Raw genomic sequence first — 26,494 nt, forward strand, 5'->3', positions numbered from 1 at the left:
AATAGTCACTCTTCGAGATACCAGAAATATATTTAAGCATCTTTTGTTAGAAATTTAGTTGATTTGCAGTTTTAAATTATTACAAAATCTCTATTAAATAGACTTGTACATTTTAACTTTTTCCTCTGTAGAAATATTTACCAAGAATACACTTCTAGGAATGGGATTATGTATAAAAATATTTTTATGACTCTTGCTCTTTTAATGACTTAGAAAGATCCACATTTTATTTAGTTTACATTCCCACATGTAGAAATGTTTTCAAGCGCGCCAATATTTGTTTATAAGCCAGTAGCATTGTAGGACTATATCAATCACTGATGTCAAACTTACCCTAAGCAATAAAGGTTAGTTACACTGGTGAACAAGTGCTAAGATGTTTTTATTTGTTCTAGGGAAATAGCACATTAGCACTTTCAGGAGGCCATGGAGGAGGCCTCTCACACACTTGCAGCAATGAGGATCACTTACCAGCTTCATTGTATTCATTGTCACATGACCTAAATTGGCTAAGTGGCACCAAATGTCCAATCCATAAATGTCTCTTCTTCCCAGGGATTGTTTCTTCTGGATCCTGACTCCTCTCTAGTTCCTATAAGGAATTAGCCCCTCTCTTGCCCCATACCCCAGAATTTACATAATAGGAGAACTTTAATACACTTGAGCTACTCATGGCTTGGTTCTGAACCACTCACCACAACTTTTCCCTTTGAATACACTCTATCCCATTCTACATCTGCTTGGCTTCTGACCTCATTGGTCATTTTCCTATTTCCGCCTTTCCTAATGCCTGGAACCGTCTTGCTGGTTCAGACTGTGGGGCCCATTGGACCCAACTGTGCTTCTCCTTAACTTATACTACATTGGAGTGGCTGGCATGGAAGCCACTTCTGACGTGACCGAGTGTTAAGACTCTCCACCTCAGAGTCTCTCCTCCTCCTTCCTCCTGCTCTTTCTTGCAATACTCCCTCCCAGTTCTTCATGCAAATATGCATGTGTTCAACTAACAAATATGTACCCTAGACATAGCCGGGATATGGTGAAAACTAGATAGAGAAGCTCTATGCTGTAGTGGAGCTTACATTCTTATGTGGAGAAAAACAATTAACAAACAAATGCATACACACTTAAGACTTTCAGACGGGGGTATGCGGCAGGGGGCGCCTGGGTACAGATAAATAAAATCTTTAAAAAATATAAATAAATAAATAAATAAATAAAACTGGATTGTATGAATCCCCTTGGAGGGAGTGTGTTGTCAGAGAAGAGGGCAGAAGAGAAGCAATAGCTAACGAGGTAGCAGGGAGATCAGGGGGGTGTGGGTAATGGAGACCAAGAGCAGAGTGACTCAGGAGGGAAGGGCTGGTAAATGTTGCCTTGTGACTTGTGACCATGTGCTGGTCGCAAGTCAAAAAATATAAAGATGAAAACATTTCCTTAGCTGTGGCATCTTGGAAGTTGGTGAATTTGACAAGAACAGCTTCGGGAGAGTTGGAGGTGGTAGAATACTGAGTGAAGAACAGTTGTGAGGAACATGAATATAAACCACTTTTTTGGGTTTGGGGGCAAGTTTCGCTGTGAACATGTGTCAGAGACACTAGTTTCCTTCTTGGAATGCATTTTCCCCTTTTATTTTAGAAGCAGAGACTCACATTTTATCTAGACTTTGCTGCCTGAGATAAGGACTTCATTTGCTGGTCTCCCCTGCAGCTGGGGACAGAGTTGTGGCCATGTGATGAGGCTCTTGACATAATATTTCTGAGCAGGCTTCTTCTTCTTTTTTTTTTTTTTAATAGGCAGAGAAAACAGGATGTTTTAATTGGTAGAGTCAAGAGTTGTTTGTTCTTGATTGCAGCGTTCAACATGCAAATTACATTCACCTCTTGGTAGAGAAATGGCGCCCTGCCACTTCCCGGGGATAGTTAATCCAGACAGAATGATTCCTGGGCCAACCTTAACTATGTGTCTGCCTGCAATTGCCCTTTCTCCCTTCTTACAGTGATACGTAAACTCTCTTATCCAGAGTAATTGGAAATGAGGTCTTTCGTTCAACGGAGTAGCCATATTTGGGACAGCACTGTTGATCTGTTAATGGATTTGATACCTTCTGAACTCCAGCTCAAGACCTCAGATTATGTATCCTATCTTTGATGATCCCAAAGGCACTTGAGAATCCGGCAGTGCCTCAGTGTTGCCAGTTTTCGCCAGACAGTGTTAAGAGATAGAAGGCTGGCTAAGTCTGTTCTAGCCCTGGGTATTCACTCTGAAAAGAGCTTATCTGAATCAGGTTTTGACCCATTTTCTGAGCAGGCTTCTTAAAAGGAAGCTTCTTAAAAGGAAGCTGGGAGGAACACCACGTTACCCTTCCCACCTCCCTTTTTCCTGCTGCTTGGAATGTGGGATGTGATGACTGGCACCTCAACAGCAGCCATCCTGACCATGAGGTAACTCAGAGCATGACCTCGAAATCCAATGCAGGGCAGAAGGGAAGAATGGTCTCTCATGACTCAATGAATTGCTTGCCTTTGTACCTCATTGATGAGGGAGAAAAAAACATCTACAAGGTTAAATCATTATTTCCCCTGCCCTTGCATTAACCAAATCTATTCCTAATGGATGCAGAATCTAAGCAGATAAGTGGGTGGTAGGTTGGAAGTAGGCATAAGGTCAGCAGATGTTTTGTTTGTATGTTTCTAAGTTGAATGATTCACTGAGTAGGAATTAGATACTCAGATCAATTCTTTGGGAAAAGTTCTACAGTTATTCATCATCCCTGGTATAAAATGCCCTTCAAGTTTTGTTTCCACATTCAGATTTAGTATATCAGTCAGGGATCTTGTTTAGCAACAGAAATGGAGTCTGGCTGATGTAAAATATGCTCAGTGCCATCCAGACCAGGGCTCCATCCCATGACCCTGAGATCATGACCTGAGCCAAAATCAAGAGTTGGATGCTTAAACCAACTGAGCCACCCAGGCTCCCCTATACATTTTCTTATCTAGACCTCACAACAAATCTTCAAGTCATCCCCACTCTGCAGATAAGAAAATTGAGGCTCAGAGAAGCCAAGTAACTTCATAAAGGTCATGCAGCTAATAAGTGCCATAACTAAAATTTTAATGGAGGCAAATTTGGGTACAATTTAGCAATGAGTGATGTAGGGGACTTAGGAGCTCCAAAACCTTATCTAGGTCAATTCACCTCAAGGACAATCCCAATTTATATACTAAGTGGGGAGACTCTAGATGCTAGCTAGATTTCTACATGATTTAGGTAAATGTCCATATGATTAATATGTTAGATGGAATATGATGATTAACAACAAATATGACTTGACAGTTTGTCCTTAGTTATTGAAATATCTCCAGCTCTATGTTGAGAGATGTGACAGTTTCCACATACCTCAAGCTGAAAATCTATTTGTGAAAAGTGGGTTTGGCCCAAATTATCTAGATTGCATGTTTATGCTCATATCAAATTTATCCACTTAGGTTATTAGTGGGTCAAATAATTAGTAATATAAATAATCAAGTTTAATTAGAATACTGTCCAAATAATACGAAGACCAGAACTGATTGGAAATTAGTCCTATTTAAGTGCAAATTGAGCAGTCATGTTGACATCTCGTTTTACATATATAGTTCTGATTACAAATATTACATAATCTTCATGTTTAGATTTTTGTGTCTTACAGTAGAACCTGATAATATGAATCATCATATTAGATCGTATTACCCTCATGAATTAAAAAAACAAAACAAAACTTTCTACTAAAGGAAATAAAGACAGAAGTACATTAATTCCCATTCCATAATAACACAAAGGGGAACACTTGCTGTTTGAGAAATTGAAAAGGAAATGGTCTTTGGAGAGATGGAAATGGAATTTGTAAACTTTTTAGAGGATGTAGTCCCCTCCCCCCTGATTTTCTGGGCTCTTATTCAACTGTGACTGAAATCTATTGAAAGTGACTTTTTCTTGTCTAAATGGAGAGAAGAGGTGCAGGTTACCAAGCCTCTGAAGGTGTTGTCTATGTCTTGAGCTAGAGAAGAAGTTCTTTACTCATCACCCATGGGAGTTTCTGTGGGTCTTTGGAGCCCCTGAAATCATGCACAAAATGCATTTAGGAATTTGAGGGTGTGTTTGCGGGAAGAGGTTCCCTAGTTTTCATCATTGACTCAGAGGGGTTGTGACCCTAAAAGGGTCACAAACCCTGCTCTTCAGTAGGGGTCCTGGCACCTGAACACCAAAGCTAATGCTTGGGCTGTAAGTCAAAGGGTTGTTTTGGTGCCGAGTTGGCTTCGGTATGGTATCCTTATTATAAATAACAAACATATTGCTTTCAAGTATATTAATATAAATAATGCATTTAAAGAGATTGTTACAGTTTCCATGTCACTTTTATCTATATTTGCTCATTTAAAAATCACAGTAATCCTGTGCTAAGCCTGGATAATTAATATTATCTTCATTTTACAGCTAAGCAAATAAAAACCCAGAGGGAGAAAAAGCAACAACTTGTTCTCGATGATTACAAGATTCACAGGGATGAGTTTCCTTCCCTCAAGGGATTGTCCTAGGAGTGGATATCTGACTCAAACTGGGTCAATCAGAGGTCCTCCATGAATATTTGGAAATGTGGCCCAAAATCAAATTGTTTGCCCAGTTTGGTTCTGAGGTGTTTGTCTTCTGCCTATCATCAATAGCGAGCAGGGGGAGGGGTGAGAGAGGAGAAGAGGGGGCAGGGAGGGAGGGAAAGGGGGGGCAGAGATGGAGAACTGTTTTGAAATCCTGACTTCCGACTGTCTATCTGCCCCTGGGTCCCTGAGACAGCCTTGCATCTGTGATAGCACTTGGAGCAGAAGTTGGATAGACTAGAGAAGGTACTTTTTAATTTTTATTGGAATATGATGCTTGAAAGTGAAGCAAAGAACTTATCAAACATAACTGATAGAAATAATGGTCCAGGGGAGGAAGGTGGGGGGATGGGTTAGCCTGGTGATGGGTATTGAGGAGGGCACGTTCTGCGTGGAGCACTGGGTGTTATGAACAAACAATGAATCATGGAACACTACACCAAAACAAATGATGTAATATATGGTGATTAACATAACAATAAAAAAATTTAAAAAAAAAAGAAAGAAATAAGGGTCCAACTTGATCCAGTGTTTGCAAGAATCATAAAATAACAAGCAAAAGATAATTTAAAGGGAATCCCAATCTCATCTTGGGTCTCTTGAGGATCCGTTTACCACCCATAAGAACATTTTTTAAAAAGCCATTTTCCTCTGACTCCAGGTTTTCCATGTCTATTTTGGAACTACTCACGTGACAAATTTAAAACCTCTCCCTTGCCCTTCAACATGTATGGATCTATAGCTCATCATTCTCACTTGCCCCCGTCTTTCCTCTCTTGTTCTTTCTTCTCATTATCTTTATTGCCCATCACAATAAAGAAAAATAATAAATAATGCCTTCCTTGGAAACTTGGAAGGGGGTTGGAGGAAAGAGGAGGAATTTTGAGAAAAACTGATAATATTTAAATGTAAAGAAAACTGAAAATAAAACAATGTAAAGAAATCTCACCCAGACACATGTTTATAATAATTTTCCTTTTTTTTCCTAAACTGATATGAACTGGTTTCTAGTATCTCTAAAAAAAGAGTTCTAAGTAATATGTTCATGGAGGCAGTGGTAGAATTGAGGGAAGAACTCTGGCCTTTTTATTTAATATCTGTTGTTCTTTTTACATATCCTGGCTGTGTCTGCTATATAGATGTCTATCGCCAGAGAATTGAGGATTAAAGACTGGATACTGAATTTTTTTTAAAGATTTTTTATTTATTTGAGGGGCGCCTGGGTGGCTCAGTTGGCTAAGCGACTGCCTTCAGCTCAGGTCATGATCCTGGAGTCCCGGGATCGAGTCCTGCGTCGGGCTCCCTGCTCAGCGGGGAGTCTGCTTCTCCCTCTGACCCTCCCCCCTCTCATGCTCTCTCTCTCTCTCTCTCTCATTCTCTCTCTCAAATAAATAAATAAAATCTTAAAAAAAAGATTTTTTATTTATTTGAGAGAGCACAAGCGGGAGGGGCAGAGAAAAAGGGAGAGAGATTCCCAAGTAGACTCCGCGCTGAGCTTGGAGCCAGATGCCGGGCTTGATCTCACAACCCTGAGATCATTACCCGAGCTGAAACCAACAGGTGCGTGCTTAACAGCCCGCACCACCCAGGTGCCCCACGACTGGGGTACCTCTTAAACATTTTTGTATGTCTTCCTAGTCTGGGAGTTCCATTAGGACAGGTGTCTGTCTGTCTTACTCCCGCATTTTCTAGTCTAGCACATTGTTGGTGTGTGAGTAATTGTTGATGCTAAAGAGGTAAATGAATGAATAAAAGAAAGAAAGAAACCTCCATCTTCAAGCATTTAAAAAAATATTACAATCTTGAGGCACCCGGCTGGCTGAGTAGGAGGAGCATCTGACTCTTGATCTCAGGGTCATGAGTTTGAGCCCCAAGCTGGGTGTAGAGAGTACTTAAATAAATAAAAAAACAAAAAATGTTATATTCTTATGTACCTTTGTGGAGTATCATGACAGAAAAATGTAATAAATATAAACTGTATATTTACCATTGCTATTAAATTTATGCTGCCTTACAGAATAAAATGTTAATTTTTCATTATTTTTCCTGTTTTTTCTTCCCCCTGTGGTTTATATCTCAAGGGAAACTTTTCCAATTAACTGTGATTTCTGTTGAAAGCTCTTTATTCAAAGAGGGCAATCAGTCTTATCTTCAAGTTAAGGCTTTTGTGTTACATGTTAACACAAAAGGGAGTGGAAGCTAATTTTGCTAATCAGAAACAGCTCTAGTCACACAGCTCAAGCCTAAAAATATGGGCTGGACTATAGATATGGGGAAAGATTGATGAAACAATATTTCAAGCCATGTTTTCTACATATGTTGCAATGAATCTATATTTGTATTATGATGAATACGAATCATAATTGACTCGACTGAAAGCCCGATGAGTGTATTGTGTCATAGTGATAATTGCATTGGACTGAGAAAAAAAAAGCCTTCCTTGGGATTTGAAAAACCTTAACTGCCTGCCCTTATAGTCCAACATTTGTAGCCAAAGCTACTTAACCTTAATATATACTTTATTCTATGAAACACCTTCCTAACCTGTACTCCCAAAGGACTTGAATTTCTTCTCGCAATCACTCAGGGCTTCCCGCTTCTCTCCCCAACCACCCTTAGATCTTAGATTCAGAAAGAGGCAGACATAATTTTCCAGGAGCAAGAAGGGGTCATGCTAAGCATGGTTTCCTTCTTGATATCTCAAATTGGGTTGAGGTGTCAGTATGGGGCAGAGAATGCTCTGGATTCGCTTCAAAACTTAACTCTGGTACTTCCTAGCTTTGAGACCTGTAGCAAGTTAACTACCTCCTCTGATCCTAAATTTCCTCAACTGTGAAATAGGCACAATGGCACCTGGACAGGTTTATTACTGAATGTGGTAACATGTTACATATCTGACACATAATAGACCTCCAGAAAGAATGCTTTCTCCTTTTCCTCCCTAGTGCCTCTTCTTCACCCAATTTTGTCTCACCATGAAGAAGAGCTTGTGACTCTCACTAAATCTTCTGAGATTTTCCTCTGGAAAAATACTTTCCTTTGCCTCTGGGGAAGAACTCCAGAAACTGCAGAGGCTTACCTCTTCCCTGCACCTGTATCTCCAAGAGCACTGGGACTCCAAACCCTGATGAGCTTGTAGGGAAAACATCAAGCTCAGCAATCTCTAACCACCTTTTTTACTCAAGCCCTTGAATTCTAAGTTATAGGCAGTCAACAATTTTGACGCTTATTCTATTTTTCTTTTCTTTTCTTTCTTTCTTTTTTTTTAAGATTTATTCATCTCTCTTAGAGATATAGAGGGCACTCGCCAGGTAGGAGGAGATACAGAGGAAGAGGGAGAGAATCCTCAAGCAGATTCCCTGCTGAGGGCAGAACCTGACACCGGGCTCAATCCCAGGACCCCGAGATCATGACCTGAGTGGAAACCAAGAGTTGGAGGCTTAACCAACTGCACCACCGAGGTGCTCATCTACTTTTCTTGTATAAGGAGCTCATAAGGTAGCATAAGATCATGGGTTACAACAGGTGATGATACAGTCTTCAAGTAAAAAGATGATCTTCTAAATACCTTAATAAAAGTATTTAATAAGTAATAGACTAGCTTGTTAAAATAATTTGCCCAAACCAGAATGAATTTTTAATATAGAGTGGATATCAGACCAATAAAAATTTTGCATTGCACTAAAAAACTTCATTTAGATCATTTCACACACAGGAAAATTACTTTATTGATGACTATGGCTTATTATATCTGCTGAGAGATAAGTAAAAAGCTCTTACTTTAATTTGGATTATAGTGACTAATTCTCTCAGATTCTGATTCTTTTTTTTTTAAAGATTTTATTTATTTATTTGAGAGAAAGAGAGAGAATGAGAGATAGAAAGCACGAGAGGGAAGAGGGTCAGAGGGAGAAGCAGACTCCCTGCTGAGCAGGGAGCCCGATGCGGGACTTGATCCCGGGACTCCAGGATCATGACCTGAGCCGAAGGCAGTCGCTTAACCAACTGAGCCACCCAGGTGCCCAAGATTCTGATTCTTTGTAAAGGGGGAGAATTGAATCTCTGTCAAAATAAAGCCTCTTTTTTTTTTTTAAAGATTTTATTTATTTATTTTGCCAGAGAGAGAGAGAGAGGGAGAGTACAAGTAGGGGGAGTGGCAGGCAGTTGGAAAAGCAGGCTCCTTGTTGAGCAAGGAGCCCGATGCGGGACTCGATCCCAGGACCCTGAGATCATGACCTGAGCCGAAGGCAGACACTCAACCATCTGAGCCACCCAGGTGCCCCGAAAGCCTCTTTTAATATCTGCAATATTTTGTTTTCCATTTTAGTCTTTTTTTTCTACCTTGGGTAGCATGGCCAAACACCTCCGTTTGCTGAGGATGATCTCGTTTGGAGACTGTTGTTCGGATGTAATTATTAACAGAATCCCTTTCCCCACCAAACGTGGTTTCGACAATGAAATTTTATGAGTACACTGACCTGAGGGCATTACATTTGATATTTTTCCTTTGAAATTTCAGAAGAAAAACTTGTAGTCTCAGTTTTTCCTTTAGAACAGGAGTTCTGTGGATGGAAGTCATAATTTGGGAAACAGGGAGAGAAAAAATTTATGCTTTTATTATATCTAACTCTCATTGCCTTTTAATTATGGATTCAGGTAACAAGTCACAGCACTATTAGCACTTCTGTGACTTTGTTACCAAGAAAACCCACAGACACTTTCATATCACATTATAGTTATTCCAGATATTGCAAAAGATCACTCCTTCCATTATTACTTTTATTTTATTTTTTTTAGATTTTATTTTTAAGTAATCTATATACCCAATGTGGGGCTGGAGATTACAACCCAGAGATCAAGAGTTGCATGCTCTACCAATAGAGCCAGCCAGGCACCCCACTCATCATTACTTTTAAATTAAATCACACGAGACCATTATCTTTGCATCTACAGATATTACGCAATGTTGTAAGCCAGCTATTGGTCAGTTCTGTACCTTCACCAAACACGAAGTCACATATTCTTACAGCATCCCCCTGTAATAGTCTGGCAGACGTTTATGCTATTTTGCAGGATTGCCCATCTACAATTGTTTGCTGGTCAATAAAAGGAATTATTTCTTAAAATTTTGCAAGACTAAACAGTTTAAATGAGAATTCTTCATTCTCACTAAGGCAACAGGGCCTTTTGAACATAGCACATGAGTCTTACCGTCACCTTAATGGATACTCTTGGAAATCTCCAAGCTTTCCAGCCTAAGCTGCTAATGTGGAACATCTTTGCCAACTGTCCCTGCTGGAGCGAATGCTTTACTCTATGAGGAGGAGATACAAAGTTCTTTGTCCATCTCTTTGAAAAGAGAAACATCTGGAAACATTTCAGAAAGTTTTACAAATTATTTTTTCTTGATGGCATCAAAGTTGAACCATGGAGCATCATTCCTTTTCTTTTTGGTATAAAGTATGTTAAGATGATGATCTAACTAAAGAGAAATTCACTAGTCTTAGGTTAAAAACAAAACAAAACAATTGTAGTTTAATTAAAAAACCCTTGGAGAATTCAGATGTTTCTTGATAGACACTGTACTTGTCTTATAAAATAGCTATAAAAGCTTTAATTTAGGGGCACCTGGGTGGCTCAGTCTATTAAAAATCTGCCTTCAGCTCAGGTCATGACCCCGGGGTCTTGGGATCCAGCCCTGCATTGGGCTCCCTGCTCAGCAGGGAGTCTGCTTCTCCCTCCCTCTCTTCCTCCCACTCATGCTTGTTTGCTCTGTCTCTCTCAAATAAATGAATAAAATCTTTTTTTTTAAACAGCTTTAATCTATTTGTAAGAATTTACAAGTCAGCATTTTCTGAGAGAGTGAGAATGAGAGAGAGAGAAAGAGTACATGAGAGTGGGGAGGGTTAGAGGGAGAAGCAGGCTCCTCGCTGAGCAGGGAGCCCGATACGGGACTTGATCCCGGGACTCCAGGATCATGACCTGAGCCGAAGGCAGTCGCTTAACCAACTGAGCCACCCAGGCGCCCCACAAGTCAGCATTTTCAACACCTTTAACAAACATAACAAAAAATTGAAGTCAGTTGTTTATCCAAGACATACCTACAGCTTTTTCAAAGACTTCCCCACCTTGGTGTTCTTTAAAAAAATTTTTTTTTTTATTTTTGGGAGAGAGTGTGCAAGTACACACAGACACACACATGTGTGCGTGCAGGTGGTAGGGGAGGGGCAGAGGGAGAGAGAGAGAGAATCCCAAGCAGGTTCCATGCCCAGCGTGGAGCCCATTGCAGGGCTTGAACTCACAATCCTGAGACCATGACCTGAGCATACACACAAAAGGTTAAGAAAACTAGCTTTGGAACTAAATCTCAAAGTAGAAACTTTTAGAAGGCACAGTAGGCAACCTTCCATTTATTCGCTGCATAGAATTATAAGGTTTTAGGTATAGAAAGAACTTTGAATGAAACACCTACTACACGGGTCATGTATGCATTATGTCAGCAAAAGTTAGAAATGACGACTACCACAGAGAGATACAGGTAAAGTTCTAAGAACGGTCAGAAGAAAGAGAGACTACTATCCATTAAAGGCTACATGGAAAAATTGTTATTTCTGTTGGTTTTGGCAGAATGGGTAAGATCTGAGTATTTTATTTGGGAAAATTCAGGCTAAGATCATCCGTAGACTACCCAAAACAGAGACTTTGGAGCCACCTTTGATTTCCTCTTATCCTGTATCCGTGACCAGGTCTTATAATTTAGGCGTCCTTCTTATTTCTTACATCCGTTCCCTCCTATTCATCCCCCGTGATCTTGCCTGGCTTGTTACTAGCTCTACTGGAATAGTCTGCTACCTGCATGCCATCTCCTCTCCTGCATGCCTTCCACACAGGCTATCCTAACCACAATGACAATAGTAGATTGTTTCTTTGCAGCAGTAATGTTAAAGAAATGTTTGAGCGTTAATATTATATATATATGATATAAGCCCCACATTAAAAGTTTGAATGTTCATATAAATATGGATGTTAAAATTAAAGAGGATACATTAAAGCAGCAGCTATTAATCTTGGCAACACACCATAATCACCTATAGAGCTAATAAGAGGTCCTGATGCAGGACACTTGCCCCCACAATTCTAATTCCCAACCAGACAGAGCTCTGGAACTGCCATCCCGGTTCCTGCCTACCTCTCTAGTTTTCACATTTATCATGCCCCACCTTGTACCCTACCAAACTGTTGGCAGGTTCCTCAAATTCCCATGATGGTTGCATGATGTCCTGCATGCAGTGTACTTTTTCCTACTTATCTATTCATTTTGTAAGTCACAGCTCACCTTTTCTAGGAAGAATTTTCAGTCTTCTCCAGGTAAAGTTGTCCGTTCTCTCTCCTTTTTGACCCTTCTTTGATCTGTATGTTCTTGTATCATAGCAGCTGTGCGTATTGTAATGTGTTCCTCCCTACCTCTCACTAATAATGACATTGCAAAGGAAGCCATCTCCCTCATGTCATTTTTATAAATATATATATATATTAAAGATTTTATTTATTTGAGAGAGAGAAGGAGACAGAGAGAGTGTGCACGAGTGGGGGGAGGGACAGAGGGAGAGGGAGAGGCAGACTCCCTGCTGAGCAGGGAGCCTGGGGGTGGGGCTCATCCCAGGACCCTGGGATCATGACCTGAGCTGAAGGCAGATGCTTAACCCACTGAGCCACTCAGGGGCCCCTAAATATATTTTCAATGATTTTAAAAGCTTACATGCACAGCTATCACTATATAGAAATATTACACTGAAACTGGAGTAAAATTTGGCTTTTATCTATATTTGCTTATATAATACCTTATTTATCAATCCCATTTTATGGTAGTACAAGTAGTAAGATCCTGTTTTTCTGACAGACTTATTTGTAATAAAACATGTATGAGAACTCAACTGGGAATTCTGAAAATGTGTCCTCGTTATTAAAAAACAACAACAACATTGGAATCATTACAAACATAGCATGATAAAGTTTCTATCAAAGTAGCATCAAGGCCAGCTGCCAAACTTTTATTTTGCTCTGGAGTTTCATATCAACATAAATCAGAGAAGTGGCAGGTACTGCTTTTACAAGGGGTAGAATCTCCTGGCAGATGGGACAGCTCAGCTTTGGACCCTTCGGAAGCTGTGGGAGTAGTACATTCTGAGCTTGCATTTGCAATGCTGGGCAAAATTGGCAAAATGGCTTCTCAGCAAGGAGTCTGTATTTGCATACTCAAATTAGATCTATACAAATAGGAATGCCTCCAACCTGGTTTCCATGTCAAATCATCAACCTCTGACAACACTGATCTATCCGTCTTGATTATTTATTATAACCTCTACCTTCGAAAGTCTAAGCTTAAATTTTGTTATTTCTTCTATTTCTTTATGATTTTTAAGTCATTGATCATAGTCAAGAGAAAATTAAGTTCCCACTGCATTCTCTTATATACTCTAAAGGATATATACCCTTCAAATAATTAAACTTATGGGAAATATTTTTAAATGGACTTATTTCCCAAGTAAAAGTTTTGCTGAATCTTTATCTCAGTGTTATCACTATTAGATTATGTAGTAAAGCTGTAGTTAAAAATCACAATTATATAAGAATTCCTACTTTCTATATGCTATTTTAAAAATGTCATCAGAAGACAACCTACATCAGAATAAAATGCAGATTTTTGCTCCATTCCTAATGAAGAACTTGCACTCCACTTGATTAGTTATTTTAAGGAGGCTCATGCCCAGCATGGAGCCCAATATGGGCTTGAACTCACGACACTGAGATCAAGACCTGAGCTGAGATCAAGTTGGATGCTTAATAACTGAGCCACCCAGGCACCCCATCCATGTGAATTCTCGGAAGTTTGAGAATACTGCTCTAAGTCATTTTGAAAATTACACACTCCAGATAAAAGGGTTTTTGAAATTCCCTTTTCATAGTCTGCCGGATGAGACTACAGCTTCTGCTAGCATTTTTGCTTCTCCTGTTGGGTTGGCCATGTTTGTCCCTCAAGATCTAATATTGAGGGGCGCCTGGGTGGCTCAGTTGTTAAGCATCTGCCTTCCACTCAGGTCATGATCCCAGGGTCCTGGGATCGAGCCCCACATCGGGCTCCCTGCTCCGCGGGAAGCTTTCTTCTCCCTCTCCCGCTCCCTCTGCTTGTGTTCCCTCTCTTGCTGTGTCTCTCTCTGTCACATAAATAAATAAAATCTTAAAAAAAATATCTAATACTGATAGTCAGGGATTTAGTTCTATGTGGCCAAAGATAGAATCCAATTATTACTAGCCTCTTAACTGGCTGCTTTTCTTTTGTTATTTCTTTTGCATTTGATATCTTTAACTTCAAATCTTAGGTTCTTAAAATATGGTTATTCTCTTGCTTAGTCAGCTGCAAGTATTCTTTTAGAAACAGCAAGAACTCTTTAAAAAAAAGCCCATATGTTTTAATATTAGTGGTTTCATGTTTGTCCAATCACCATCTAGATTCTATCAGAAGACCATTGGATAATAATGATAAATGCCTGCAAGAATTATGATAATTATTTAATACAGAAATCCTTCACTATCCCTACTTTCATAATTTTAATTGACTTCTCTCTTTAATTCCAAATTTAATTCCATTATATATTTATAAAAAGTTTCATTTTTATCATTATTGGCAAGGAGTTTATAACAATTGTCAAAAGGCTGTGGAGTATTTAGATGACCACAATTTTTTTTTTAGATGACCACGACTTTTTAAATACACTGTTTCTCTCTTCTTTTCTTAGTTAACATGCCTTTTTTTTCCATAAAAAAAGACTCTTCTTAGTCTTATAATTTCCTACATGCTCTGAAGAGAACCCAGAGTATAGTTACCTTGCAAAAGAGCACTCAATAACAATTTCACATTTCCTGCCAAAAACCCTAGGTTGTGGTAATTTTCAAACATTGTATAAAATGACACATATTCCATATATGAGGTGTGATTAAAACATAAGACAAGTCACACATGAAAATGGTTCTCATTACTTTATAATCACACCTCATACATAATCTTAGGCAATCAGTCATGGAGTATAATTTTTAAAACCCTCACCCTATTGCCCACATACCTCTAATCCAACTTCCCCTCTGGCCACCCTGAGGTGAGAAAAAGTAGATTGCCATCCAAAGACATCTGGTTTGGAATATAGGGGGGCAATCAAATATCATCAGGTGGGATGTCAGCGGGGATCTGCCACCACTAAAAACTCAGCACTTAATGTGGTCTTGAAATTATTTCTGGCTGTTTCATGTAGGGGCAGCTGTAGGCAAAATCGTGTAGTCAGTGAAGTCTGGTTCTACACTATTCCCATGGCTTCTAGACCTGTTCTGCTGTTACCTGCCTCTGAGGGTCCTCCTCCCTGACTTGTGCTTCATAAGCAGTCCTGAATCAGTCTTTCTCATTTCAATTCTGACCGATCAACACGTAGCCATCTTCTGTCCCGTCCCATCATTTGGTTTATTTCAATTCACAAGAACTGAAGAATTTATGCTGAGCAGCTCTTATGTGCCAGGCACAGTGCTTGGTGCTGTAGGTACAAATTAAAAACAAAAACAACAACAACAAACACTCATGGCTTAGCTTCATAGAATTTGTGATTTAGCTGGAAAAGACAAATTAGCAAATTTAACTACATAAAGTTAAGATGGTTTGTTCAGGTAATTGATGTATTCAAAGTGTTGAAACAGTGCTTGGTGAATGCTCAGTAGTATTTTTCATGAAATAGAAATATTCTAAATGCTAAGCTAGAGGTGGGCACTGGGTACCATAGGAACATGATGGTTCAAGGAACATATCCTGAAAAGATCACAGGTGAGCTAAGTCTGAAGAGGATGAGTCAGTTATTCTGGGTAAGATAAGCTGAAAAGACACTCTGGGCAAAGGGAGGAGTGTGAGCAAGACATGGGGGTTTAAATAATGCAGTGTGTGTGAGGACATTTTAACAATTGCATTTTATAAGATTTTCAGATATGAAGCAAGGAAGGGTAGGAGATGAGACTAGAGAGGTATATAGGTATAAGTATAAAAATTATCTTATATGTCATACTACATCAGAGTGTATTTTATTTGTAGTCCATAGAAAGTCATTGCCATCTTTGCTTTTTAAAAAAAAGATTTATTTTTTTATTTTAGCGAGACAGAGAGAGATCAGGTGGGGGGCAGAGAGAGAGGGAGAGAAAGAACCTCAAGCAGACTCCCTATTGAGCATGGAACCTGACACAGTCTTGATCTCACAACCCTGAGCAGAAACCAAGAGTTGGACACTCAACCGACTGAGCCACCCAGGTGCCCCCTTCAACTCTCTCTCTTTTTTTTAATCTCTGTACATTGAGGAATAGATTGGTGGGAGACAAGAATAGAGGCAGAATGCTCATTTAGGAGGCTACTACAATCAGTGAACCTAAAGATTGGTGGTACAGATGATGGCCTCAGCCAGTGTGAAGGTGATAGCTAGCGAATCTGATGGATTTATCCTTGTTCATGAGATAACAAGCCATATTTAAATGTCAAAGACCTTTTCTCTTAGGTAAAATATAGATATTCCCTTAACCTTGGTTTCCAGGAGCCCAGAACTGAATGTTTGCTTACTATTACACACAGATTAAAATGGTAAGTGGTAAGATGATCCTAACTATCCCATTTGGTTTCAATATGCAGATGGTTCCTGACTTGCGATGGTTTGACATATCGATTTTTTGACTTTATAATGGTGTGAGCCATATGAATTCAATAGAAACCCTACTTCAGATTTTGAATTTTGATCTTTCCCCAGGCTAGCAATATGTGGTATGACACTCTCGTGTGATGCTGGGCAGCTCACGAGGGTATGCAACTGATACACTTACAACCATTCTGTACCCCCACAACCATTCTGATCTTCACTTTCAGTACAGAATTCAAAAAATTACATGAGATGTTCCATACTTTATTACAAAGTAGGCTTTGTGTTAGATGATTTTTGCCCAACTGTAGGCTAATGTAAGTGTTATGAGCACATTTAAGGTAGCCCAGGCTAAGTTATGATGTTTGGTAGGTTAGGTTCATTAAATGCATTTTTGACTTACAGTATTTTCAACTTACAATGTGTTCATTGGGATATAACTCCATTGTAAGTCAAGGAAGATCTGCATATATTTTAATTTTACTTTTTTTTGTTGAGATAATTTATATACAAGAAAATGCACAGATACTAAGTGTGTAGTTTGGTGAGTTTTGAAAATTGTATATACCCATATAAACAATTAACCAAATTGAGAGTATTTCCATCACCTCAAAGTATCTCCTCTTGTCCAGTCATTCTTTCTGCTCTAGGCAACCACTTTCTGATTTCTGCTACCATAGAGATGGTAGTTACCTTGGGTCTTTGACTTCTTATAAGTGAAGTTATATACATTACAATGTATCACAGTATACCTTCTTTTGTGTCAGGCTTCACTCAATATTGTATTTGGGAGATATATCCACATTGTTGATTTATCAGTAGTTTGTTCCTTTTTATTGCTGAATAGTATTCCTTTCCCTTGTTGATGAACATTGAATTATTTCAAGTTTTTGACTCCTAACAATTAAAGCTGCTATAGACTTTCTAGTAAAAAGTTAGTTTTTTGTTTTGTTTTGTTTTTGTGGACTGAGTTTTAATTTCCCTTGGGTAAATGCTTAGGAGTGGAATTACTTGGTTATAAGGTAGGTTTAGATATAGTTTCTTTTCTTTTAAAGATTTTTATTTATTTATTTTTTTAATTTGTCAGAGAGAGAGAGAGAGGTAGGCAGAGGGAGAAGCATGTTCCCTGCTGAGCAAGGACCCCAATGTGGGACTCGATCCCAGGACCCTGGGATCATGACCTGAGCCGAAGGTAGAGGCTTAACCAACTGAGCCACCCAGGCGTCCCTTAGATATAGTTTCTTTCTTTTTTTTTTTTTTTCAGAAGACCAATTTTACTTTTACCCACTTACGGTAATGTTTGCAATGTTAGAATGTACTTAATATATAATTAAGTAAATCAAATAAGGAACCCAAAAGGAACTGGTCTTCTTGAGTTATTCACAGCACACATTAGAAAATCTGAGAGAGAACACACATTAACAACAACAACAACAAAAACCCACTGGCAAGCTCAAACGCAAGTTTATATGCTGAGTATTTTTAAAGGGTTTAAAAAGCATGCTCAGTTAGCATACAGCCTTTTCTCACTCATATAACAGATGCATTTCTATCTGCTTGTGTACAGCAAAGGGTTAGAACCTGAATCAACTTACTTATGACTTCAGAAATGTGCTACTTCAAAAATGTATTCCATGGAATTTTTTTCACTGCTCCTACCACTGATTCTTCAAAATAAGCAAAGTACAGAGGGTCTCATCCCTACCCTTGAAACTGTTTTTATAAACACCAGCACTTTAAACTGAAAGACAGGTAGAACCCTAGCAATTCCTGGTACAGTGCCTGGACTTTGTCTTAATTAATGTTGAGAGTTGAATGTACAACAGAAAATTTATCATTTCTTTATCCTTGGAGGAGAGGGAGGGAGAAAAAGGAGAGGTGGGGAATATGGTGCAGTATTTAGGAGCTAAACAGGAGCACAATGACTCATCAACCCCAAAATGAAGAACCATGGATCTCAACAATTTTATAATTCATGTTGGATCAAGAAGTTTGGTTCCCCTCTATGTGTATCAGTGAATTCAAACCTCATACTCTCCAAACTATGAAGATGAATAATGTAAGATAAACTCCAACTGCAACAGTATTTCCCAAGTAGAAGACTGAACACCAAAGGGAATCCCTCCTTCCAACATCTTTTGACATGGTAAGATTTCACCAAAGTGGAAACCTATAATTTAAATGAAATCGCTTGGCCAAGTAAGAAACTACAGCTGTTATGGGTATTACCTTACATAATCACTATATTACATATTAAACCCAGCATGACATATACTCGCACAATTATGCTGTGAATGATACAGTAGTGATGAAGCCAGTGAAAAAGGACTATCTTTAGCCCAAAAAGAGTATGGGGGGGGCAGGGGGGAGGTAAAAACAAGTAGAAAGCACACAAAGAGATGGGTATTTCCTGACCAGGAAGGTCACTCTAAACACAGAAATATAAAATGAAAAGTATTCCCTTATTTCCCCTATGTGGAAATAATGCAAACATTTATTTTCTATATCAGACAAGAACACAGCTAAGTAATCCAATTCTACTGCAGCATTATAAAAATTATCCCTTCACCACAGTGTAAGATTTAAATGCATCTGCACAAGGGTGCGCACTATATAAAAGGAGTAAGGTTGCTGCTGCCCTGCCAAGCACTTCCGGTCCCTACCCAGGTCATACTGCAATACTGGTGGTCCCAATGGTTTTATCCAAATAAATTGTGTTCAAAAAATAAAGCTTTTAAAAAGACAAGTCAAAATGCCTCAGAAACCATATCTCCAACTCAGACTTCATCTATTTAAATGTTGTATCTACCTCCCACTAATAAACCTTTCACTCAAACTGAGCAATAAATCTTCCACACTGAAGTATCTTCCTTGCCCAATTAATCCAAAGGAAAAAAACTGAAATGATTAGTAAAGAAAAATGTAGGGACTAACACACCCTTTTAATATGTTTTTAAATATTTTTACAGTTTAAAAAGTGTTTAAAGTTTGTAATTCCTAGTAGGAAAACATTATCTGAATGAATACCCTAATGGCAAACCACTATAGAATGTTTCAGTTGCATGTGGGGCAGAGGGGTAGGGATTCTCTTCACAGCACCCCAGCTTTCTTCATGAGAAGGTCAGAGGTACACTGGTTTGTATTATTGCGACATCCATTAGGCGATCGTTGCTTTTTCTTCAGCAAGGGCTTTATTTGTCAGAAGGGCGTTATGCTTGACCTCCAAATTTGGCTGACAATTTACTGATGAGATTCATAACCTTTGGATTGCTCTGATATTTTGACATATTCGCTGGGTTCTGGGCCACATCCTGGAAGGCCACCATAACTTCTGGATCCTGCATGGCTGCGAGAACCTCTGGATCACTAAGAATTTCATTGAGCCCAGGCATTCCTGCCATTCCAGGCATCCCCCCTGCCATTCCAGGCATTCCTCCAGGAAAATTACCAGGCATTCCCCCAGGAAAGCCACCTGGGAAAGAGCCATACTGAGCTCCTGATTGTCGTCTGGCTTCTTCCTCCCTCTGGGCTCTCTCATGTTCTTCCCGAGCCTTCTTAACCCTTTCTATTCTTTCTTTGATCTCTCGTTCTTCATGTTTTCGCTCATACTTTCTCCGATGTTCAGCAATTTTCTAGGCCCTTGGTTGAACTTCTTTCAGCATTGCACTAGCATCTTCATCGTAATCCAGTTTACAAGCAAGGGCAAGATCATGTGCTGCTTCTTCCCAATGGCCCAGAAGTCTGTGTGCTTTCCCTCGCCACTTATAAGGCTGAGCTGAATCAGGATTTATTTCAATAGCTCTGTCACAGTCTCGAATGGCAGCATTTGGCTTCTGTAATTTGATGAAGACACTGGCTCTCTTGGCATAGAGAATGGCCAAGCGAGGATTCAGTTTGATGGCATCTGTGAACAAGTCAATGGCTTTCTGTAGTTCGCCATCATTTAGGGCATCAATGGCAGCCACTTTTTTATCATTTGCCTGATCCATCATTTCCTCGGTTATCTCTACATTTTCATCTCCCATTTCTTGAGGGGCATCAGTATCTGGTTCAATCACACCTTCATTGTCAATTTCTAGATCACTTTCCTCACTTGATGGTTCGTCTGTCTTTATGTTTTCCTCCGCCTTCTTACTATCTGTTTTTTCTTCCTTGATATTGTCTTCTGATTTAGTTTTATGAGTGGCAGGTGGTATTTTACCCCCCATGCTCTCCACCCACTCCCGCAGGAAGCGCATTTCCTCGGTGTGCAGAACGCTCGGATCCTGCTTACACATTTTCACGAAGGCCCGAAGCTCGCTCACTTTGCGGGGGTCCATGGTCCAGAGGCGGTGGCAGGCGGCAGGCGCGGCTGAGGTTGCGGCCCGATTCCAGGTCCGTGTACTAGCTCAGCGTGATTGTGTAGAAGGGGGCGGCTGCTGCAAGGCAGAACCTAGATATAGTTTCTTATAAAGAAACTGTCAAAACAGTTTTGCACATCCTTGTTAGTATTAATTCATTGCCAGTCTTTCTGATATCAGCAATTTAGTGGGTATAAAATTATTTTAATTTATATTTTCCTGGTGGCTAATGAAATTGAGTAACTTTTCATGTGCTTGTTGACTACTGGTACATCTTTTGAAGTATCTATTTAAAAGCTTTGTTATTTTTAAATTGGTTGTAATTTTCTTATTGGTTTGTGTGAGTTCTTTATAATTCTGGATACAAATCATTTGTTACATATGTGTATTAGTGTATGACCTCCCAGATTTTGTCTGGCCTATTTATTTGCTTTAATAGTTTCCTCTGATGAGCAGAGGTTTTTTATTTTAATGAAGTTCATGTATCATTTTTTTCTTATATGGTTAGTTCTTTCAGTGTCCTAAGTCAGCTTATGATAAGTCATAAAATTATTCTCCTTTTTTTTCTAGAAATGTTATGGTTCTAACTTCTATATTTAGGTCTATAATCCACCTTAAATTAATTTTTTAATATAGAATGAAGTAGGAGTCTGGTTCAATTTTTCCCATATGTAAATTTGATTGTTTCTATGTATTATAAAGATGTTCCTTTCCCATTGAATTGTGCTGATACCTTCGTTGAAGATCAATTGACCATATATATGTAGCTCTATTTTTGGATTCTCTACTATTCCATTCCCTTAAGCTATTTGTCTATTCTATGACAATACCACACGGTCTTGATAACTGCGGTTTTACAGAGATTATAATAGACATGCAGTGGGGGGATAGGGTAACTGGGTGATGGGCTTGCAGGAGGGCACTTGATGTAATGAGCACTGGGTATTATATGAAACTGGTGAATCACTAAACTCTACCCCTGCTACTAATAATACAGTATATGTTAATTAAATTGAATTTAAATAAAAAAATTAAAAAAAATGAGAACGCTTCTATCTTCATGAAAAAAATGGACATTCATATGTTATCATAATGTACATTCAAATAATAACACATCACTTCATAAAAATCTAGGTAACTTACAGAGGTACAATTCTAGTTAACCCTTTCCCTCACTTATGCTCTCGTTGCCATAATTTTTCTCTATACATACTTAACACATTCCTAGTATTTTTTTTTAAATGAGACTTCTTTTTTTTTTTCTTTAGAAATTGGGGGCAGAAGGAGAGAGAGAATCCCAAGCAGACTCCACACCCAGCATGGAACGTGATGCAGGGCTCAATCTCACAACCCTGAGATCATGACCTGAGCCAAAATCAAGAGCCAAAACCAAGATCATGACCTGAGCCAAATCACACTTAACTGACTGAGCCACACAGGCGCATCACTAGCATTTTTAAAGAATTAATCATCTTTTCAAGGAATTGAAAATTATATATAAAGATCTTTAAAAATGATTTTTTATGTTTTCTCACATATTTACCCCTTTCTAGTGCTCTTCATTCCTTTCTGCATCTCTGGGCTTTCATCTGACATCATTTCCTTTTAGCTTGAAGAATTTCTTTTGGCATTCCTTATGGGACAAGTCTGCCGGAGCTGAATTATCTTAGCTTTGTCTGTCCAAAAATGTCTTTACCTTTAATGTGAAGGATATTTTTACTGGATATAAAATTCTAGGTTGATAGATGCTACCGTCTTCTAGCCATCACTGTCTCTGATGAGATGTCAGATTCATTTTTAATGTTGTTTTCCTGAATGTGTTACATCTCTTTTATCTATTTGCTTATGTGTGGTTGGTTTTTTTTTTTTTCCTTTTCAACTTTGGTGTTTAGCATGTTGACTATGATGTGTCTAGATTTAGCTTTCTTTGTAATTTATTCTGCTTGGAGTTTGCCGAACTTCTTGGATCTATGGCTTAATGTCTCCCATCAACTTTGGGTAATTATCAAACATTTTATTTTCAAGTATTTCTTCTACCCCATTTTCTCACCTCCCTTTCTTCTGAAACTCTAATTTCATGTGTGTTAAACCATTTAATATTGTCCTATGGGTTTCAGATGCTTTGTTCAAATTTTTGCTCATTCTTTTTTCCCTCTTTTTACTTCAGTTTGCATCATTTCTATCAACTTATCTTCAATGTTTCTTTCTTACACATTGTCTACTCTACTATTAACCCCATGGAATAAATTATTCATTTTTGACATTGTAATTTTCAGTCCTAGATTTATCATTTTGTTCTCTTTTGTAGTTCTCATTTCAGCTTTTGATCTGAGTTATAATTTGAGGACAATAGGAAAATCATATCAGACAACTTCATGCAAAATCAATTGTGGGATTGGAAAATAACTAGTCCCAGTGGACAATAAAGAATAAGGGCAATGTTTTCAAATGATTCCCCCATGCATCTCAGGTTGACTCTCTCTAACCAAGTGGTAGCTTCTCATCCAGTGTTTTCAAAATGGGCTTGACCCATGGTTGAGGCATAAACTCAGTTTCATCAATCACTCAAGTAGATGTTGGCTAGCATCATTTAAGGTGAAATAGAATGGAATAGATGAACATATTTTATGAAATTTTGGTTTGAAAAGCCCTGCTCTAACTGGTAAGGCAGAGAAAGAGATAGTAAATGAGGCACACACGGTAGAAAATCTGTCACGCTGTGATTTCCACAGAAGAATCCTCCAGCAATAAGTAAGGTTTTACCCTCACCTAATGAATGTTGAGGAAAATATATAAAACATGAAGAAAATATAAAATTCAAAAAGAATTTGCCTTCTTTCCTGCTTGATGTCAGGAGTTCCAGTACACTTCAAGAGGGAAATGGTCTACCACCCTGTTGTGACCTAGGCTTAGAGCATGCAACAGGGTAACTGAAGCAGTGCAAACCTACCACAGTCAAATAGCAAAACCTGTACCCCCAGTAGCAAATTTTATTTACCACAAACATCCTGTAAGTATCATATGCAATCCACTACCAAGGTAACTTATGTGAATCAACCTTTCTTCCTTCCTCAGGACAGATGGTATCCTCACTCTTTTGTGAGTGCTTTCTATCCCCGATTGTTTTATTTTTATTTTATTTTATTTTTTTTAAAGATTTTATTTATTCATCTGAGACACAGAGATACAGAGAGAGAGAGAGAGAGAGAGGAGAGAGCCTGAGCAGGGAGAGAGGCAGAGGGAGAAGGAGAAACAGGCTCCTTGCTGAGCCAGGAGCCCAATATGGGGCTTGCTCCCACGACCCTGGGATCATGACCTGAGCCGAAGGCAGACGCTTAACCATCTGAGCCACCCAGGTGCCCCTCCCCGATCGTTTTAACTTAGATTTACTGGTATAAGATTATTGGGGGTTGGGAAGAACATGCTGTGATCTTCCAGTTTCTGTGTGCCCTCCATTGATGGTTGCTTTGGTAGGGGAGGTATTTTGGGCTGAGACAGCTTGTAGTTCTCCCATACACATGCTATGAAGACAATGGCCTACTCCCCCCATGGCTTTGGGAGGCCCTAGCCTGCCATCATGTTTTATCTTCCCATTCCAGCTCAGTTTTATTTAGTGTTTGCACAAGGTAGAAACTTAACTAATAGTACCCAGAATTCAGACAGATATAATCATGGAGCCAGATGAAATCATAAAAGACATATAGACCAACCCAGCAATTTTATAGATGAGAAAAGTGACTCGGGGGAGTGATGTCATGCCATGCAGCTATTTGGGGAATAGTGGGTTGACAGTAGGTATGGTTAGCCAACCCCTGGTGTCGGTCTCAAACACTCTGTTCATTTTATACACCACTGATTATATCCTCAATGACTATCACAGTGCCTGGCACATAGTAGGTGCCCAAAAACATTTACTGACTGACCAAATGAATGAATAAGTGAATATGTAAAATGTGCAGAGAGGTAACTTACCTAAAGCCACAGGTCTAGTAGATAACTGAGCCAGGATATACATTAAGGCCTAGTGTTTTATCCTCCATTCTTGGCAAAGAAATGATTGGTTTGTTTGACTTTGCAGGCCGCCTGCAGTCTCCTGGAGAGGCAGAACGGTGTAGGGGCTGTCAGCAGGAAGCCATGGTAGAAAATGTGAAGAGCTGAACTTCACGGTGGTGGTTCTACTATTTTTCTCTTGTGGTGACATGGCTTCCAAGTGTTTGTGGTCATATAATAGCAGGACCTTGCCTCAAAATCTAATAGTCTAAGTCTGTGGTTCTAAATGGTTTTGACAGAAGGACTCCAAATCTTTAAAACATTTTTGGCCCCCTCACTCATTATATATAGATAGCTGTATTATTAAGGAAAATATTTTCTCAGTGCCATAGATTTTGAGTAAATATTGTTATGGATTCATATTTATTTCACTTGAATTTGGAAACAAATTTCAAATTTACTTCACTTTGATTTTTGTTTGCCATACACTTTCAAAACAAACTTTAAAGTCCTCAATCCCTTCCAAATAACCATTATAGTGTTTTCAGAATCATAGAGCAAAGGAAATCATTATCTTGGGAAACCTTCTAGTTTAAGGACTTTTTTCTCTTTATAGACATCCCTACTCTAAGGCCAAGAATTTTTGTCTTTCTTCTTTAACTGACTCTGATTTTCATGTTCTCTCTCTCACACTTTTCCAACAGAAAGTATACATTATTCTATTGCAATTTTTAAAAATATACACAAAAAAGGGAAAAGCAACGTCTGAAAAATTATTCTGTGATTTTGGATGAATTTAAATAAAAGAAAATTATTTAAAAAGCTTTGTTAACATTTGTGCTAACTTCTGTAGTGGATAAAAAAGAAAAGAAGACTTTGTCCCAGTCCTTTAAAAAATAGTTTGAGCCAAACTGTAGGCATAGGCTTAGTGGACAGCTGCCTAGTCGGGAGATTTTGGAAACCCCAGAAGGGAAAATAAGAAGCCAGAATCTAATTATGGTCTTTTAGAAAAAGCATAAATATCAGGGTGGACCTTGTTAAAACTAATGATAATAAAAGTCGCGAGAGCTAATAATAATTATTAGTAAGCTCTTTCTTATGTTAGGCTCTGTACTAAGAAGATACGATTAGTGTGTGCACTTTACAGGTGAGGAAACCCAAGGTCTGCTACTGAACAAAAACCTACCTAACTGCTTTCTGTCTCAGAAATGAATTCAGCTTGGATGCAGATAAATTTGTAAACCCAGTCATAACAGAGAGTGGGTCCTGGAACTGAAGAAAAGGTGGGGGAAGGGACCAGGAGTGAAAAGAAACAAGAGTCTTGATATACCTGAGTCTTTGTGGTGTCAGCTGATATTAGGATATAATGATGCTGAAATTAATGCACTCAAAACTCACAGAGTAGCATCTGGCATAAGTCTTGACAGCACTTACTTGTGCATGTTATTTTCCACTTCAGAATCTCATTTGGATTTAAGTTTCTGCCTACAGAAAGGGCAGAGCAAATCATTCTAATTGTGATGAAAATAAATGTTAAGTTCTCTTGCTTCTAAAGTTAGGTCATCCTAACACTGGATTTAAGCAAAAGAAATGACAAAATCAACATTAAAAAATACTTTTAAGGTGTAGGCTTTTTCTCCCTCCCCAACACTATATCTATGGATATTTTAACAGTGTGGCATTACCTTAGGAAACTGGATAGTATCTAACTAGGAAGAACTTTCAGGAAATGAATGAATAACAACAACAACAATAATAATACAAGATATATTTCATTAGCACTTAAAGAATGTTAGCACTGTGCCAAGAGCTT

The 26,494-nt window shown here is 38.7% G+C and overlaps 1 pseudogene; it reads right to left on the reverse strand.

The window, feature by feature from the left end:
• Nucleotides 1–18,964: 18,964 nt before the first annotated feature.
• LOC114225588 (hsc70-interacting protein pseudogene) lies at nucleotides 18,965–20,767 on the reverse strand (annotated as a pseudogene).
• Nucleotides 20,768–26,494: the final 5,727 nt, after the last annotated feature.

The sequence above is a fragment of the Eumetopias jubatus genome, unplaced genomic scaffold, assembly GCF_037043125.1.
Source record: "Eumetopias jubatus isolate StellerSeaLion01/CBP00866 unplaced genomic scaffold, mEumJub1_p1.0 scaffold_2, whole genome shotgun sequence".
Classification (NCBI taxonomy): domain Eukaryota; kingdom Metazoa; phylum Chordata; class Mammalia; order Carnivora; family Otariidae; genus Eumetopias; species Eumetopias jubatus.